This window comes from Nicotiana tabacum, chromosome 19, assembly GCF_000715075.1.
Source record: "Nicotiana tabacum cultivar K326 chromosome 19, ASM71507v2, whole genome shotgun sequence".
Classification (NCBI taxonomy): Eukaryota; Viridiplantae; Streptophyta; class Magnoliopsida; order Solanales; family Solanaceae; genus Nicotiana; species Nicotiana tabacum.
This window is the reverse complement of record NC_134098.1, coordinates 43,113,703-43,132,919: the sequence shown is the minus strand read 5'-3', so window position 1 is coordinate 43,132,919 and position 19,217 is coordinate 43,113,703.

Sequence of the window (19,217 nt, the reverse complement as noted above, 5' to 3'; positions counted from 1 at the left end):
TAAGTTTTCTAAATGTGAGTTATAGTTGATATCTGTAGCATTCTTGGGGCACATTGTATCCAATGGAGGTATAAAGGTAGACAATTAGAAGATTGAGGCTGTGAAATCCTGGGCTAGACCTACCACTCCAACAGAGGTTCGTAGCTTTATAGGCTTAGCAGGATACTACCGGGAGGTTCGTAGAGGGTTTTTCTTCCCTTTCGGCACCATTGACAAAGTTGACACAGAAAGCAACTAAGTTTCAGTGGAGAGAGGCTTGTGAGCAGAGTTTCCAAGAGCGTAAGAACAGGTTGACCTCAGCGCCAGTTCTAGCATCTTCCAGAGGGTCCAGATGGTTATGCCATGTATTGTGATGCCTCAGGTGTCGGGTTAGGATGTGTCCTGATGCAACATGGTAAGGTAATTGCGTATACTTCAAGGCAGTTAAGGAAGCACGAGTGGAATTATCCGACCCACAACCTCGGGTTAGCTGCGGTTGTCCATGCAATTAAGATATGGCGGTATTATTTATATGGTGTTCATGTTGATGTATTTACAGATCATAAAAGCCTGTAATATATCTTTAAGCAAAAAGAGTTGAATTTGCGACAGAGGCGATGGCTTGAGTTATTGAAATATTATGATGTTAACATTCTCTACCATCCAAGCAAAGATAATGTGGTAGCAGATGCCTCAAGTTGCCGATCTATGGGTAGCTTAGCACATGTAGAGGCTGAGAAAAGACAATTAACTAGAGAGGTCCATCAATTGGCTTGTTTGGGGGTTAGGTTAGTAGACTCTGACAATGGTGGAGTTGTACTCCAAAATACTGCAAAATCATCTCTCATAGCTGAAGTAAAGGAGAGGCAGTACAAGGACCCAGAGTTGGTCGAGTTGAGAGAGCGAGTTCTGCAGAATAAGAATTTGTTGTTAGAGCTCAAGGGAGATGGGGTTCTTAGATACATGGGCCGTTTGTGTGTTCCAGATGTAGCAGGGCTACGAGATAGGATTATGTCAGAGGCACATTATTCATGGTACTCCATTCACCCTGGGTCGACGAAGATGTATCATGACATTAAGGATGTGTACTGGTGGAACGATATGAAGAAGAACATTGCTGAGTTTGTCCCCCGATGTCCTAGTTTCCAGCAGGTGAAGATAGAGCACCTGGAGGGCTAATGCAGACTATAAAGATCCCGACATGGAAATGGGAGGCGATAAACATGGACTTTATCACGGGTTTACCTCATTCTCATCGTAAGTTCGATTCCATATGGGTGATAGTCGATAGGCTTACGAAATCAGCTCATTTCCTACCGGTCAGATCTACATACACATCAGAAGATTATGCAACGCTATATATTAAGGAGATAGTGCGGCTACACAGAGTACCAGTATCTATTATATCTGACCGTGGAGCCCAGTTTACAGCTCATTTTTGGAGGTCATTTCAGAGAGGTCTAGGGACTCAAGTGAATCTCAGCACAACTTTTCATCCACAGACTGATGGACAAGCCAAGCGCACAATTCAGATGCTCGAGGATATGTTACGAGCATGTGTGTTGGATTTTAAAAGAAGTTGGGATGAACATCTACTTCTTACCGAGTTTGAATATAATAATAGTTACCACTCCAATATCTAGATGGCTCCGTACGAGGCTTTGTATGGGCGTAAGTGTAGATCTCTTATAGGGTAGTTTGATGTTAGAGAATCTGGATGGGCTAGACCTGGTTCAGCAGGCCATAGAGAAAGTAAAGCTTATCCGGGATCGACTGTTGACAGCTCAGAGTCGTCAGAAGTCATATTCTGACATGCGGCGACGAGACTTAGAGTTCAGGGTTAATGACTGGGTATTCTTAAAGGTGTCACCTATGAAGGGTATGATGAGGTTTGGCAAGAAAAGCAAGCTTAGCCACAGTATATTGGGCCTTATAGGATCATTCGGAGAGTTGGCCAAGTATCTTATGAGTTAGAATTTCCCTTGGAATTGGAGTCTGTCCATCCAGTTTTTCACATATCTATGTTACGGAAGTGCATTGGCGATCCTACCTGAGTGGTGCCCACAGATGATGTACAGATTACGGAGGACTTGTCATACGAGGAAATTCCAGTTGCCATCCTAGGCCGACAAATCCGTAAGCTACGAAATAAGGAATTAGCCTCCGTGGATATTTTATGGAGAAGCAAGAATGTGAAAGAGATCACGTGGGAAGCGAAGGAAGAAATGAAGTCTAAATACCCCACCTATTTCAAACTGAAGATATGGCTCAAGGTGGGATACCTCAGCACAGCTCTATTCAGGCCAGTAGGTCATCAGGTAAGCTCTTATTTTTGACTTTCAGAATTTATAATGGATAGCTGTGTGAAGCCAAATGTTGCTATTTATAAACATTGTCCATGTGTGGCATATATAGTATGTTTTCTTTTGGCTGCGTACAGGTTGGTTTTAGTCTGGTGCACAGAGGAGACTCTGGCAAAATTTTCCCAAAGTCTCTAAGAGTAAACATTCGAGGACGAATGTTTCTAAGGGGAAAGGAAGTTACATCTCGCGTTTTCGTACGTTAAAGTTTCGTCTTCAATTAATTGACGTAGACTTGGGGATGAGATTTTCTTGAGATTATAAGCATTTATGCTATTTATAACAAGCAATAAGTAAGTGCCGTGAAAGATAAAGGGTAAATGAATCAAAAAAAAGTGAGTTTCATTGAAGGTTGTTGATTTGGGATAAAATACGATCCGAGCAATAATACTCGGTATTTATGGACTAGTGCCATACAAGGTACTACATGACCATGATAGTAAGGTGTACAAGGTATGTTAAAAGTGAGTAGTATTTTAAGTAAGTTGAGATAATTCTTAATTATGTGGGTAATTGGTTAATTATTGGGTAATGGGATATTACCTAATTAATTAGGGATATATTGGATGAGGATTAAAATTGCATTATGTGGCAGCCCCCCCTCCCCTCTCAAATTAAGTGACTCATAGATTTCAGTTGAAAGGTGTCAACCTAAAGTGTTAAATACAAGACAATACATCCTTCTACGTGTAAAGACATAAAAGATTGGCATTTTGGCTTCATTTGGACTTTAGATATTCTAAGTAAGTAATCTTACAATGTTTTCCTATTGCAAAGATTACAAAACAGACGTTAAGAATATATAAAAAGAATTCATAACATCTTCAAACAATTCTTACAAGGATTCCAGCGTTAGCAACCTCAAACCAATGAGATTTCAACAAGATTTCTTGAAACAAAAATTTCAACGAGATTTCTTAGCACCTTAGCAACGTGAGATTTTGTGATTCTAAGGGAGTACGGTGCAACCTTTTCCAGGAATATCATACAGATTTTTTCCTACTCCGGGTATGTTAAGGTTAAGCCCTTCCTTCATTTTGGCATGATCTCGTAACTACATGTGTTTGATAACGAGGCATAAAGAGAAGTTCATACTCCCGAATTTATATACATTATCCTAGTCTCATAAATTATAGTATTCTCCTTATCGGGACTTCATATTTAATTGAGTATTGTCTTCTTCCAGTCAAGAGTATAGAGAGCCTATATATACAGTATCACAGTATTTCTATTGCCATCGAGCTATAATCGATGGGCAGGCCCCTATTGGGCAACCTCTGATCAGATGGTAAACTATATACTGAGCCTACTATGGCCAAGCACCTATGAGCGAGCCTACTATGACAGAGCAGTTGTATATATATACCGACCCTTATAGGGCCGGACAACTATTTTACTTACTATATTGAGAGATTTGAGTCAGTATCAGCACGTAAGCATATCTTCAAATTATCTTTGACTCCCAGTTACTTTCAGTTATTATATTATCAGTTCAATTTCAGCTTTCAGTTATTATGTTGCCTTACATAATCGGTACATTATTTCGTACTGACATCCCTTTCTCTGGGGACTCTGCATTTCATGCGTGCAGGTTCAGACAGATAGGAGGGTAGACCTCCTCAGTAGGTGTTGCCTGAGTTCATCTTTATCGGTAAGCTCCACGTCCTTTGGAGTTGCCGGGTCTAAACATTTTGTATACATCTTGTGTATATATGTATATAGGTTATGGGTAGGTCGGGGCCCTGTTGCGATCACGGTATATCCATTAGTAGAGGCTTGTACACATAACCTGTCAGTTAGTGCAGTATGTTGGGCTTGTAGGACTTGTATGTATATTTTGTTGGTTTGTCAGTTGTAGTAGTTATGACGGCCTTGCCGGCCCAGCTTTATATTGATGTTTAGTCGGTGTTGGTTTTCATTCAATTTTATATTTTTCTTAGCAAATTGTCTTACAATGTGGCCCATGGCCAAAGTATAACATTATATGTTTAGAGCCCCTTAATCGCAAGTTAGTATACAAGGATAGATGAGGCACCGAGTACCGGTATCGCCCCCCAGGCTCGGGGCGTGACAGATTGGTTGTCTCCATATCATGCCATCCTTGATTGACATACCAAGACTATTACCTTGGCTATACCGTAGTTGCCCAGATTAGAGTGGAGGGGTTCATCTATCAGTGCACCTAGTCGGGTTATCTCTTTCCCGAAGGCTCGACACATGGTCGAGAAGGTTTGTTTGACTGATCTAGCTTATGTTCGGGATACTGCTGCAGAGACACCTATGATTAATTCAGTGCCTGTGGTGCGGGAGTTCACCGATGTGTTTCCTTCTGATTTACCAGGCATTCCACCAGATCGTGATATCGATTTAAATATATTGATTTTGCACCAGGTGCCTAGACTATCTCTATTCCACCGTATTGCATGGCTCCAAAAGAGTGGAAAGAGTTGAAGGAGTAGATTGAGAAGTTGCTAGTAAAGGGGTTCGTCAGGCCGAGTGTATTGCCTTGGGCTGCACCGGTGTTATTCGTGAAAAAGAAATATGGTAGTATGTGGATGTGCATTGATTACCGCCAGTTGAACAAGATTACCATTAAGAGCAAGTACCCGTTGCCGCGTATTGATGATTTGTTTGACCAGTTGCAGGGTGCCAGGGTGTTCTCTAAGATTGATTTGAGATCTGGGTATCATCAGCTGAAGATTCGTGCTTCGGTTGTTCCGAAGATGGCTTTCCGGACTAGATATGGCCACTATGAGTTTTTGGTGATGTATTTCGGCTTGACCAACGCCCCGGTGGCATTTATGGATTTGATGAACCGAGTGTTCATGCCATATCTTGACTCATTTTTCATTGTCTTCATTGATGACATATTGATCTACTCGCGTAGTATGGAGGAGCACGAGAAACATTTGAGAGTGGTGCTTCAAACCTTGCGGGAATAGAAGCTTTATGCTAAGTTCTCCAAGTGCGAGTTCTGGTTGGATTCTGTGGCATTCTTGGGACATGTTGTATCAGGTGAGGGTATTAAGGTGGATCCCTGAAATATTGAGGCAGTCGAGAGTTGGCCTCGTCCTACCACAGCGACCTAGATCAGGACTTTCTTGGGGTTAACAAGTTATTATCGCCGGTTTGTGGAGGACTTCTTATCTATTGCAGCACCTTTGACTAGATTTACCCATAAGGGTGCTCCGTTCAGATGGTCCGATGATTGCAAGGCAAGCTTTCAGAAGCTCAAGACAACTTTGACTACAGCACCAGTTTTAGTGTTGCCTTCTGGTTCAGGAAGTATACTGTGTATTGTGACGCCTCACGCGTTATCCTGGGTTGTGTATTGATACATGAGGGGCGAGTTATTGTATATGCTTCACGTCAGTTGAATCCCCACGAGAAGAATTACCCCGTACATGATTTGGAGTTGGCCGTGATAGTTCATGCTCACAAGATCTTGAGGCATTATCTTTATGGGGTGTCCTGTGAGTTTTACGCCAATCATCGCAACTTGTAGCATTTGTTAAAGCATGGGGATCTCAATTTGAGGCAGTACAGATGGCTTGAGTTACTAAAGGACTATGATATTACCATCCTTTATCATCTGGGTAAGGCGAATTTGGTTGCAGATGACTTGGGAAGAAAGATCGAGAGTATGGATAGTTTGGCATTTATTTCAGCGGAGGAGAGGCCATTGGCTTTGGACATTCAGTCCTTAGCTAACAAACTTGTGAGGTTGGATATTTCAGAGCCCAGCCGAGTTCTTGCATGTGTAGTGTCTTATTCTATATTATTTGAGCGGATCAAGGCTCGTTAGTACGATGATCCGCACATTCTGGTTCTTAGAGAGACGGTACTATGGGGTGGTGCCAAGGAGGTTACTATCTATGAGGATGGTGATTTGCGACTATAGGGTCGCTTATATGTTCCTAATGTTGATGGCTTGAGGGAGAAGATTCTAGAGGAGGCACACAGTTCTCGATATTCTATTCATCCCGGTGCTATGAAGATGTATCGCGACCTGAGGCAACATTATTGGTGGCGGCGGATGAAGCAAGTTATGTATGAACACCAGAGGCCAGGTAGCCTACTCTAGTATATGGTTATACCGGAGTGGAAATGGGAGCGGATCACTATGGACTTTGTAGTTGGGTTGCCGTGGACATTGAGGAACTTTGATGTCGTTTGGGTCATTGTCGACAGGTTGACCAAGTCGGCACACTTTATCTCGGTTGTGACTACGTACTCTTCAGAGAGATTAGCCCAGATTTATATTCAGGAGATTATCCGGTTGCATGGTGTGCCTGTTTCCATCATTTTAGATAGAGGCCCTCATTTCACTTCGCACTTTTGGATAGAAGTACAAAGTGAGTTGGGCACCCAGGTAGAGCTTAGCACTGCCTTTCATCCGCAGATCGACGAGCAGTCGGAGCGGACAGTTCAGATTCTGGAGGATATGCTCAGAGCATGTGTGATTGATTTCGGAGGGCAGTGGGATCAATTCTTGCCTTATCTCGAGTTTGCTTATAACAACACTTATCAGTCCATCATTGAGATGGATCCATTTGAGGCTTTATATGGTCCGCGTTGTCGTTCACCCATCGGATGGTTTGACCCTGGGGAGGCTAGGTTATATGGCACTGATTTAATGACTTGGAAAAGGTAAAATTGATTCAGGAGCGACTTCGCTCAGCACAGTCCAGACAGAAGAGTTACGCAGATCAGAAGGCGTGTGACTTATCATTTATGGTGGGCGAAAAGGTTCTTTTGAAAGTCTCGCCGATGAAGGGAATCATGAGGTTAGGGAAGAAGGGCAAGTTGAGCCCAAGATTTATTGGCCCATTTGAGGTGTTGAGACGAGTTCGGGAGGTTGCTTATAAGCTTGGTTTTCCTCCCAATCTATCGGGAGTTCATCCATCCTTCCATGTGTCTATGCTTTGGAGGTACCATGCCGACAGGTCGCATGTGTTAGATTATATCACGGTTCAGCTAGATGAGAGATTGGGTTACGAGGAGGAGCTAGTAGCTATTGTTGACATGAAGGTTCCCCAGTTGAGGTCTAAGAAGATTTCTGTGGTAAAGGTCCATTGGAGAGGTCAACCAGTCAACGAGGCAACTTGGGAGACTGAGTAGGACATGCGGAGCAGATATCCGCACCTATTCAGCACTTCTAGGTATGATTCTAGACCCGTTCGAGGACGAACGTTTGTTTAAGAGGTGGAGAATGTAATGACCCGACCGGTTATTTTGCTTTTTAGATCCTTGTTCCCCTAATTAAGACTCCCTGTATGTGCCTTTACTATTTTATAACTTGCGGGAATGGTTGGTTCGGGTTTAGAAGGGCTCGGGTTGAAATCGGAATACTTAGGTCCTTAATAGTGGCCTATAATGGTCAAGTTTTACTTGAGTGTACGTTTTGAGTAAACTACCCCATAACCGAGATTTGACGATTCCAATAGGTTCGTATGTTGATTTTGGACTTGGTTGTGTGTTTGGATCAGGTTTCAGATGACCCAGGAGCATTTCAACGCTTAATGTTGAAAGTTGGCGCATTGGAGGCTTTCAAGTTCTTTAAATTTGGTTTGGAGTAGACTTTGACGTAATCGAGGTCCGTTTTGGATTTTGAGCCTAGGAATAGTTCCGTATGGTAATTTATGACTTGTACGCAAAATTTGGTGCCATTTCAAGTAGTCTAATAATGATTCAGCGTGTTCAGAGTAAGTTGAAAAGCTTAAAGTTCTTAACTTGATTCAATTTGGTTTTGGGGTACGATTCCTAGTTTTGATGTTGTTTTACGCATTTCGAGAGTTCGAGCAGATCCGTATTATGTTTATAGACTTGTTGGTGCATTTGAATGGTGTCCCTGGGGGCTCGGGTGTGTTTTGGACCGCTCGGAGCTAAGTCAAAATATGTTGGTGTGTTGTTCTGTCTTCCTTCTTCGCGAACGCGTAGGGACCCTCGCAATCGCAAAGAAGGAATTGGGGACTGGGTGGTTTTGTTCTTCGCGTTCGCGAAGTTCTGGCCGCGTTTGCGAAGGCTTGGGACCAGTGGCCTTCACGTTCGCGGGTGACTTGCCGCGTTCGCGTAGAGTACACGGGCCTGGACCTGGGCAACCCCGTTGCCTTACGCGTTCGTGAGTGGGGGCACGCATTCACGATGAGAAGGCGGCTCAGTGCATCGCGTTCGCGAGTGTCCTCTCGCGATCGCGAAGAGAAATTTCCATTGGTTCTTCAATTTTGCCTTCGCGATCGCGAGGGATTGTCCATGATCGTGATGAAGGCAGACCTGGGCAGAGACTTTTTAAAAGTCGGGAGTTTGGTTATTTTTCTCATTTCTCTCACTTGTTGGACAACTTTAGAGCTCTTTGAGGAGAATTTTTTCGCCTAGCTATTGAAGGTAAGTATTTTCTATACAATATGAGTTTAATACATACATTATGGGTAGATTTAAACACAGAAATTGTGGAAATTTTAGGAGATTGTTGAAAAACCTAGGTTTTGATAAAAATGGGATTAGACAACGAAAATGATTTTGGAATTTAGTAAAAATTATATATTTGGGTTCGTGAGGTTATGTGTAACGACCCGACTTGTCGTTTTAAGAATTTACGTCCCGTTCGATGACTTAAGGTCTCGAGCAGTTTCGCAATATGTATTATGACCCGCGGGTGTGGTCGAGTTTAATTTACTAAATATTTGGAATTAAATCAAAAGAATAATCCTTAATTTGAAGCTTAAATGGAAAAAGTTGACCGGAGAGTTGACTTTTGAGAAAACGACTCTGTAATAGAATTTTGATGATGTCAATAGCTCCGTATGGTAATTTTGGACTTAGGAGCGTGTCCGAAAAATTATTTGGAGGTCTGTGGTGGAATTAAGCTTGAAATGCCGAAAGTTGAATTTTTGGGAAGTTTGACCGGGGGGTTGACTTTTTGATATCGAGGTCGGAATCTGATTCTGGAAATTTGAATAGGTCCGTTATGTTATTTATGACTTGTGTGCAAAATTTGAAGTCATTCCGAATTGATTTGATGTGTTTCGGCACAAGATAAAGAATTTGAAAGTTCAAAGCTCATAGATTTTGATTTAAGGTATGATTCACCGTTTTGATGTTGTCTGATGTGATTTAAGAATTTCACTAAGTTCGTATGATGTTTTAGGACTTGATGGTATGTTTGGTTGAGGTCCCGGGGGGCCTCGGGTGAGTTTGGATGCCTAACAGATCGAATTTGGATTTTGAGGAGGAGTTGAAGCAGCTGGGCATCTGCTATGATCGCACCTGCACGAAAAAGGGCCGTAGGTGCGAGCTCGCGGATGCGAGAAATGAGTCGCGGAAGCAGAAAATTCATGGGCTGGTCGGGCACCGCGGGTGCGAAAACATTTGCCACGGATGCGAAGACTGCAGGTGCGAAAACTTTGCCGTGGATGCGAAGACCGCAGGTGCGAAACAAATCATCGCGGGTGCGAAAGTTATCATCGTGGGTGCGAAGACCGCAGGCGCGAAGAAATCATCACGAGTGCGAAGACCGCAGGCGCAAATAAATCACCGCGGGTGCGAAAATCCTGGACAGAATGTTAAAGACGGAGGGGTTCCGAGTTTTTGCCATTTTTGGGCCTTCAAGCACGTTTTTGGGGGTGATTTGGAGAGAGAATTCAAGGAAAACTTGAGGTAAGTCACTTGTGATTATTTCTACTCCATAATATTAAATTATCATCGAATAATCCGATTAGATTACATGTTTTTGAGGTATAAATCGGGGGTTTGAACTTAGGGATTTGAAAACAAAAAATTAAGATTTGGAGGTCCAGTTGTTATTGGAATTTGATAAAATTGGTATGGTTGAACTCATATCGGAATGGGTGTTCGGATTTCATAAAAATTTTGTCGGCTTCCGAGGGGCAGGCCCCGCGTTGACTTTTGTTGACTTTTTGGAATAAATTTTTAAGTCGACATATTATTATCCAGAAGTGTTTCCGATGAATTTTAATGAAGTTATACAATTAATTTGGTTAGATTTGAGCGGCCCAGAGGTCAATTCAAGCAAGAAGATAATTTTGGAATATCGGCCTAACTTCAAAAAGGTAAGTGTCTTGCTTAACCTTGAGTGGGGGAATTACCCCTTAGGCATTGAGTCTTATGTGCCATTTGTGAAATGTGAAAAGCCGTGTACGCGAGATGACGAGTACGTACTCGGGCTTATACATGCAAAATTCATTGAATTAAAGTCTTAGGCATTATTGTGTAGTAAATTGGGAAATTGTGGAAAATTATAAAATCATCTGTTTGCCATGCCTAAATCCTTATTGTTGGATTTGTTTTTATATGATAATTTCATGTGATTGTTACTTGAAATATTTATGAAATTTCGTGATTATTTTTGGTATAATATTTCTTGGAAATTAATTCCAATATGAATTTTCTTATGCAAATAATTAATTTAAGCAAGCTTAAGAAGAAGTGTTAATATAATTATCTAAATTTGCATTAAAGAAGGGTTTGCTTTACGCTGAGAAATTTCTATATCTATTTATTGTTTCTGGGTGTTATATACATTGTGTGGAGCCTAAAGCTATTTGTTGTGAAACTAATTGATTTTGATATATCTATGGAATTTGGTTGTGGCCATTGGGCAAATTATGATATGAAATAATTTTATTATGTTGTCGTGTTAATTTTCCGTGTAAATTATTGTGTTATGTGAGTTATTATTTTATGGAGATAAGGGTGGCATTTCACCGTTGATATTATGTGGGTATAAGGGTGGCATTTCACTATTGTTGTGTTTGTTGGAATATTGTCTGGGCGGAGCGATAAGGGTGGCTATATGAACGATAAGGGTGGCAATAGGAGCGATAAGGGTGGCTCTTGATATTGTCTGGGCGTAGCGATAAGGGTGGCTATAGGAGTGATAAGAGTGGCAATAGGAGCGATAAGGCTGGCTATTGTCAGGGACGATATGTGATGATATTGGGTTGTGGTGTTGATAATTTTCATGTGATGTTGTGATTTTCTTGTGTTTATTTTTATACCTTGTGCAATTTGTCTTGTTATTGGTAAATTGATAACAATCTGATTTATGTTGAAATTGAGAGCTTGTGGCTATTGACAGGCAGATTATAAATTGAAATGTGGGCACGAGGTGCCATGAGTAAATAATGAGGATATTTGGCACGTGAATTGTCCGTGCAGTTGTGATATGAAATGTGGGTATGAAATGTGGGCACGAGGTGCTGTGATGAAATGATGATGATAATTGGCACGTGAATTGTCCGTGCAGTTATGATATGATTTAATTATGGGCACGAGCTGCCGTGAAAATATGAAAATGGGTTGAGACCCGTGTTTACGAAAAATATGAAAATGGATTGAGACCCGTATTTTTTTATAATTGTGAAATAAGGTGTCACATGGTGACTTTTTAATTGAAAGAATTATATTCAAAGTATTTATTTGGAAGAATTCTTATTCAAAAAGAATTATATGAAAAATTCCATTTGAAATATAATTATTTGAAGAAATTATATTTGAAACGATTTATTGAAAGAATTATATTTGAAAAATAATTATTTGAGAAAACTTCATTTGAAAGAGAGTTATTTGGAAGAATTTTATGTGAAGGATATTTATTTGAAAAACTTGAATTAATTGGGCGTACATGTATTATTAATTGTTGAGTGATGTTTATGGTATTCTTGTTGTCTTGCTGCGCATACCACTGGTTGTTTTATCCTGCCCTTATTGCTATCTGTTTCCTAGTATTTTGTATATTATATTGCACATGTTATTAGACTAGTGAGTGTCTTGACTGTACCTCGTCTCTACTCCATTGAGGTTAGTCTTGATACTTAATGGGTACCGACCGTGGCGTACTCATACTACACTTCTGCACATTTTTGTGCAGAGCCAGGTATTGAAGATAACGGACTTCAGCAGAGTTAAAGCGGGATCGTAAGGATTCAAAGTAGAGCTGCTTGGTCGTCGCAGTCCCTTGGAGTCTTTTTATTTCATTGTACTGTTAACTTGTAATCAAACAGTATTGTATATTCGGTCCTCGTGAGCATTCTATGTATTCAGTTAGAGTTCGTGACTCAGTACTACCAGTCTTGGGAGGTTGTGTATTGTAATTATTTTCGCTGTTAGTTTAAAAAAGAAAATGGCTTCAAAAGGTAATTTAAATCGGCTTACCTAGTATTAGAGACTAGGTGTCATCACGGCGCATGTGGTGGGATTTTGGGTCGTGACATTATGGGTAACATTTATTTTCAAAATTTCCGGAATCCGGGCACATGGGCCCTGAGGTGAATTTTAGGAATCTTCCAATTTGGGTTGGATAATTACTCTAATAGGTAAATTATGAACTTCTATGTATATATTGATTAATTTATATAATATTTGGCTAGTTTCGGATTATTCGACACCGACTTGAGGCTTTGAGAGTGATTTGTGAAATGAAAAATGAACTTAGGAACGAGGTAAGTCTCTTGCCTAACCTTGTAAGAAGGAATTTACCCCATATGTGTTTAAATTGCTATTTGCTTCTAATTGCGGGTGCTACGTACGTAGGAAGTGCGTAGGTAGAATTTATATTATGTCCGGGTAGACATAGGCCTTTATTATGCTATTACTTGAACAATTTGGACTGAACTTGTTAGATTAATTATTTATACTAGTAAGTAAAACTTAGTTTTAGATAATGTTAATCGAGCTTCATTACTTAGAGAGTTGGCGGAAATATTTAATTATTAATGGAAAATTCATGGGCTAGCCAGGCACCGCGGGTGCGAAAATATTTTCCGCGGATGCGAAGACCGTAGGTGCGAAATATTTTCCGCGGATGCGAAGACCGCGGGTGCGAAACAAATCATCGCGGGGGCGAAGACCGCGAGTGCGAAAAATATCATCGCGTGTGCGAAGACCGCAGGCGCGAAGAAATCATCGCGGGTGCGAAGACCGCAGGCGCGAAGAAATCACTGCGGGTGCGAAAATCCTGGACAGAATGTTAAAAACAGAGGGATTCCGAGTTTTTGCCATTTTTGGGCCTTAAAGCACGGTTTTGGGGGTGATTTTGAGAGAGAATTCAAGGGAAACTTGAAGTAAGTCACTTGTGATCATTTCTACTCCATAATATTGAATTATCATCGAATAATCCGATTAGATTACATATTTTTGAGGTGTAAATCAAGGGTTTAAACTTGGGGATTTGAAAAGAAAAAATTAACATTTGGAGGTCGAGTTGTTATTGGAATTCGATAAAATTGGTATGGTTGAACTCGTATCGGAATGGGTGTTCGGATTTCATGAAAATTTTGTCGGGTTCCGAGGGACGAGCCCTGCGTTGACTTTTTGGAATAAAATTTAATAAATTTTTAAGTCGACATATTATTATCCGGAAGTGTTTTCGATGAATTTTAATGAAGTTATACAATTAATTTGGTTAGATTTGAGCGGCCCAGAGGTCAATTCAAGCAAGAAGACAATTTTGGAATATCGGCCTAACTTCAAAAAGGTAAGTGTCTTGCTTAACCTTGAGTGGGGGAATTACCCCTTAGGCATTGAGTCTTATGTGCTATTTGTGAAATGTGAAAAGCCGTGTACGCGAGGTGACGAGTACGTACTCGGGCTTATACCGGCAAAATTTATTAAATTAAAGTCTTAGGCATTATTGTGTAGTAAATTGGGAAATTATGAAAAATTATTAAATTATCTGTTTGCCATGCCTAAATCCTTATTGTTGAATTTGTTTATATATGATAATTTGATGTGATTGTTACTTGAAATATTTATGAAATTTCGTGAGTATTTTTGGTATAATATTTCTTGGAAATTAATTCCAATATGAATTTTCTTATGCAAATAATTAATTTAAGCAATCTTAAGAAGAAGTGTTAATATAATTATCTAAATTTGTATTAATGAAGGCTTTGCTTTATGCTGAGAAATTTCTATCTCTATTGATTGTTTCTGAGTGTTATATACATTGTCTGGAGCCTTAGGCTATTTGTTGTGAAACTAATTGAATTTAATATATCTTTGGAATTTGGTTGTAGCCATTGGGCAAATTATGATATGAATTGATTTTATTATGTTGCCGTGTTAATTTCCCGCATAAATTATTGTGTTGTGTGAGTTATTATTTTGGGGAGATAAGGATGGCATTTCACCGTTAATATTATGTGGGTATAAGGGTGGCATTTCACTGTTGTGTTTATTGGAATATTGTCTGGGCGGAGCGATAAGGGTGGCTATAGGAGCGATAAGGGTGGAAATAGGAGCGATAAGGGTGGCTCTTGATATTGTCTGGGCGGAGCGATAATGGTGACTATAGGAGTGATAAGGGTGGCAATAGGAGCGATAAGGGTGGCTATTGTCGGGGACGATATGTGATGATGTGGGGTTGTGGTGTTGATAATTTTCATGTGATGATGTGATTTTCTTGTGTTTATTTTTATACCTTGTGCAATTTGTCTTGTTATTAGTAAATTGATAACAATCTGATTTATGTTGAAATTGAGAGCTTGTGGCCATTGCCAGGCAGTTTATAAATTAAAATGTGGGCACGAGGTTTCGTGAGTAAATAATGAGGATATTTGGCACGTGAATTGTCCGTGTAGTAGTGATATGAAATGTGGGCACGAGGTATTGTGATGAAATGATGATGATAATTGGTACGTGAATTGTCCGTGCAGTTGTGATATAATTTAATTATGGGCACGAGGTGCCGTGGAAATATGAAAATGGGTTGAGACCCGTATTTACGAAAAATATGAAAATGGGCTGAGACCCGTATTTTTTTATGATTATGAAATGAGGTGTCACATGGTGACTTTTTAATTGAAAGAATTATATTCGAAATATTTATTTGAAAGGATTCTTATTCAAAAAGAATTATATGAAAGAATTGTATTTGAAATATAATTATTTGAGGAAATTATATTTGAAACGATTTATTGAAAGAATTATATTTGAAAAATATTTATTTGAGAAAACTACATTTGAAAGAGAGTTATTTTGAAGAATTTTATGTGAAGGATATTTATTTGAAAAACCTGAGTTAATTGGGCGTACATGTATTATTAATTGTTGAGTGATGTTTATGGTATTCTTGTTGTCTTGCTGCGCATACCACTGGTTTTTTTATCCTGCCCTTATTGCTATCTGTTTTCGAGTATTTTGTATATTATATTGCATTGGTTATTAGACTAGTGAGTGTCTTGACTGTACCTCGTCTCTACTCCATTGAGGTTAGTCTTGATACTTAATGGGTACCGACCGTGGCATACTCATGCTACACTTCTGCACATATTTGTGCAGAGCCCGGTATTGAAGATAACGGACTTGAGCAGAGTTAAAGCGGGATCGTAAGGATTCAAGGTAGAGATGCTTGGTTGTCTCAGTCCCTTGGAGTCTTTTCATTTTATTGTACTGTTAACTTGTAATCAAACAGTATTGTATATTCGGTCCTCGTGATCATTCTATGTATTCAGTTAGAGTTCGTGACTCAGTACTACCAGTCCTGGGAGGTTGTGTATTGTAATTATTTCCGCTGTTAGTTTTAAAAAAAATGGCTTCAAAATATAATTTAAATCAGCTTACCTAGTATTAGAGACTATGTGCCATCACGGCGCCTGTGGTGGGATTTTGGGTTGTAAAAAGTTAGTATCAGAGCTCTAGGTTCATAAGTTCTACGAGTCACGAACGAGTCTAGTAGAGTCTTGCGGATCGGTATGGAGACGTCTGTACTTATCTGCGAGAGGCTACAGAACTATTAGGAAATTTCCATTTCTTTCATTTCCGTCGTGCAGAATTTGTTGAATTTGAAATTCGAACCTTTGTATCTCCATTCTTTCGCAGGTGGTGAGGACACGTGCTACTGGGTTAGCTGAGCAGGCATCCGCATATACTGCTAGGGCTGCAAGAGGCCGGGGCCGAGGTAGAGGCTGAGGTAGAGGTCGAGGAAGGGCACGTGCTGCGACTAGAGCACCTGTCAGAACAACAGTTGAGGAGCCACTAGTAGCTCTAGTTGGGGGACAGGAGTTGGGGGACAGGTAACAGAAGCACCTATTGTTACCCCCGGACTTCAGTAGACTTTGGCACAGTTCCTGAGTATGTTTGGTACATTAACTCAGGCGGGATTGATCTCTGTTGCACCAAACATTCGGCAGATTGGGGGAGTAGCTCAGACTCCTATCACAACTACAGAGCAGCAGGTTCACATTGGTCAGGTTCCGGGTTTAGTACCGGTACAACCTGTTATTTCGGTTCGGCCTGAGGTCAGGCCCGAGGCCTCAGAAGAAGAACAAAAGAGGTTTGAAAGGTTTAAGAGGTATAGTCCACCTACTTTCAGTGGCACAGCTACATTGGATGCCCAAGAATTTCTAGAAAATTGTCACCGTATTCTCCGCACCATGGGAATTGTGGAGATGAGCGGAGTTGCCTTTACTACATTTCAACTGTCAGGCGCAGCGTATCGGTGGTGGCAAATCTATAAAGAAGGTGGACCAGCCGATGCCACACCACCAACTTGGGCTCAATTTTCGAAAATGTTCTTGAAAGAGTTTGTTCCCAGACTCTCAGAGATGCGTGGCGCACAGAGTTTGAACGGTTGCGTCAGGGCACTATGACAGTGTCAGAATATGCTATCAGGTTCAGTGAGTTAGCCCGTCATGCACCTATCTTGGTTCCTACAATCAGAGAGCAGGTCCGCAGATTCATTGAGGGGCTCGAATATGATATTAAAATATGCATGGCTTGAGAATTGCAAACTGATACTTCATTTCAAAAAGTAGTGGAGATTGCAAGGAAGATTGAGGGTGTTTTAGGCGAGGAAAGGGAGTCTAAGGAGGCCAAAAGGTCTCGAAGATCTGGAGGGTTCAGTGGATTTTACTCTTCAACTAGAACCCATTATAGCGGAGGTTCGAGCAGTCGGTCAGCTCAGTCCGCACATCAGATTACTCGAAGTGCTTCAGTTTGCATTACACCACCAGCACGAGATTCTTACAGTGGTTATTCCAGTTATCCGGCACAGACTCAGTACGAGCAGTCGCGACCTCAGAGGGGTTGTTATGAGTGTGGTGATACTAGGCATATCATGAGAGATTGTCCCAGACTTGGGAGGGGTGGATTTCATCAGAACACTTCAGCTACAAGCTTTATTCCAGTCGATACTCCACGTGCATAGTCAGCTAGAGGTAGAGGACAGGTGGGTAGTGGGCGCCTAAGAGGTGGAGGTCCAACCCGTTGATTTAATCACTATGATTTGGCTGAGGCCAATACACCAGATGGTGTCGTTACAGGTACGATCCTGATTTTTATTATAAAAGGATATTTTCCTTGATTTGATTCGGATCTGAATATTAAGGTGGGTCCTCCTATTATGCTCCGCTTATAGGTGAGCTTCGTAAATTGTGACTCACTTATATGTTTATCCCCATTAGGAGATTTAAAGATGTGAGCATGTGTCTGTTATTTTATTTTTGTACACCATTGAGGGCTATAAATCCAAAAGTAATTTTTATTATTCATTACAGTGGGTTTAATGTATTTCAGAATAATTGATTCCAATTTTTATTAATTATACGCCCTACCGGTATGAGGTTCATTATATGTTGTGAAAATTATTTATGAAATATATTGAAAAGAAGAAAGAAAGGAAATTAAAAATTTCAGTTGGCACAATGTGCAACATACTTGTGATTCGGAGTTGAGGACGAGATCCTCGCATTTTTATATGATGTGAAATATTTAAACCGAGCTACAAGTCGCGGTGGAAGTTATAAGGACGAGGTCCTTGTGAAATATTTATGAGTTTAAAATTATCCCTTTGTGAAATTAATTTGTACAATAATATCAATAGAGAGTCATGCCTTCTAGGCTTATTTGATAATTCTTGTATATTTTTTTTGTTCATATTCAGCCATTTTCGTGTTGTAAACATTAAGTTTTAGCCTATGAGGTGAGTGCATAGGTGGTGTTAAATATGAATCATTAATCCGAGTAAGTAATAATGAGGTCTTCATGCCTCACATTCCGTTGTCAGTGTTGTGAAAATTCAAAATGAGGTGGTGGTTAATATGAGATTAATATATGATGCTGGAATTAATTATGAACGGCTTTTAAGACCCAGAGATGTGGTGATGAGCATACATATGATGTGCTTCATGTCCTGATATCATTGTGATAATGTAGTGTTTGTAACGCTGAGATTGTGTTATTGATATATACATTGTGGATGTGTTGTTAGGAGTTGTTTTGGTGTTACTCTGCCAGGTGGTTATGCCCAATTACAGTGGAGACTCTGCCGAAATTTCTAAAAAATTTGGGGGTTGGAAATTTTTTTTTTTAGGGAGATTGAGACGTGCAAAGAAGAGACAAAATTATGTTATGTGTTTGAGGGTGAATGATCCTAAGCGGGGAAGAATATAATACCCCGAAAATTTTTTGAAGTACTTCAACACTATCAAGAAAATTGATGTGTGCGTAGGCACGAGTTGCTATAGCTAGTTGAGACTAATACCATGCGTTGTTGTGAAAATCAGACCTTTTGAAATATTTGGAGTGTAAGAAATTGATCTTAAAGTTTACAAATATGGATAAAAGAAATAAACTCAAAAGAGATAATGTTGTCAGGCTTATCTCAGATGCGATAGCGTGGAATCAACCGTGAGTATATGTGTAAAAGTAAAATCATCAATTTGGTAACCTCAGAATAATTCTTAGAACGTTCGAGGACGAACGTATGTTTAAGAGGTGGAGAATGTAACGACCCGAATTGTCATTTTAAGAATTTACGCCCCGTTCGATGACTTAAGGTCTCGAGCAGCTTCGCAATTTGTATTATGACCCGTGGGTGTGGTCGAGTTTGATTTACTAAAGATTCGGAATTAAATTAAA